The sequence below is a fragment of the Vollenhovia emeryi genome, unplaced genomic scaffold (assembly GCF_000949405.1).
Source record: "Vollenhovia emeryi isolate VEMERY1.0 unplaced genomic scaffold, V.emery_V1.0 DF939475.1, whole genome shotgun sequence".
NCBI classification, from domain to species: domain Eukaryota; kingdom Metazoa; phylum Arthropoda; class Insecta; order Hymenoptera; family Formicidae; genus Vollenhovia; species Vollenhovia emeryi.
The window spans coordinates 14993-16374 of record NW_011966891.1 but is presented as its reverse complement, the minus strand read 5'-3'; positions in this window follow the sequence as shown (position 1 = coordinate 16374).

Here is a 1382-nt window from a genome sequence, read left to right as displayed (position 1 = left end):
TCCTTACCCTTGCAGTATGCAAACGTACACACAACACACACACACACACACACACACACACACACACACACACACCACAAGGAGGGTGTGGAGCCTTAAAATAATGTGGAACTGACGAACCACGGGGTCCTTATCCTTGAGGCATGCAAACGCGCGCGCGCGCGCGCGCACACACACACACACACACGTACGAGATGCCAATCCAATCAGTTAAATTTCATGCCATTCATATTGGAGAGAATTACGACCATAATTTGACAGACTATGAGTTGACCTTGTTGCAAATTCGGAATTGAATATCTCGGCACCTAAATACCCCAGTACAAAATTTCAAAAACGGTTTGAAAGCTGTGAAATCCTACTTTTCGAAATTAAAATCGAAATTGTACGCGACGATTGTTTCAAAATGGCGGATGACTAAAGGAGAGCATGCAAAATTGATAAATAAAGCTTCGAGTTTACGACAACGCATAGCGTACAGTAGGTATCGCAGCCTAATGTGACGAAGAGCCCATGAAAGTATGGAGTGTTATCTTTAAAATGCTTGTTTACCGAGCTCGATACTATCATTTTTCACGGAATTATGCACATTTAAAGAATAAAACGCTTTTTTCTTTAAATGTGCATAACTCCGCGAAAAATGATCGTATCGTGCTCGGTAAACAAGCATTTTAAAGCTAACACTCTGTACTTTCATGTACACTTCGTTACATTACGCTGTGATACCTGATTCACGCCATGGACCGTCACAAACTCGGATGTTCAATTCTCAATTTTGCATCCTCTCACTTTATCATTCGCCATTTTGAAAAAAATAGCCCAGCATAATTGCCATTCAAATATTCTTAAAGAGGACATTTGGAGCTTCATTTTCCATTTTTAAATTTATTTTTATCATTATTACTTACTAAATTATGATCACTTGAAATTTGGTAAATTTTTCCCAAATTTTTAGTGTACCGCTTTTTTTGCATCTGAGTGTAGATATCACCGGGGGATGACGCCATGGTATGATCAAGCGCCGAAACCTGGCTGCTGACAAAAGGAAGTTCCGCGTTTAAACTCGCACCTACTGTGTCAGCATGTAATAGATATCACCGAGGATGTCTTTGATTAGCACCGATACCACAGCTACACGTATTATTTTCCATGGTATGATCAAGCGCCGAAACCTGGCTGCTGACAAAAGTCTTTGGCAATCCGCGGCGCGTGCATGTAATAGATATCACCGGGGGATGGCGATATACAAATGATTAGTGTAGGCTTCTCCGTACCGGAGGATTAAACTGAGGGCTCCGAAGATTCGCCTACCTTCGACGTATGGGATCGTGGGTGAACACAAATGAGGCAGCCACGTATATTTCCGTTCAACTCGATGCTTT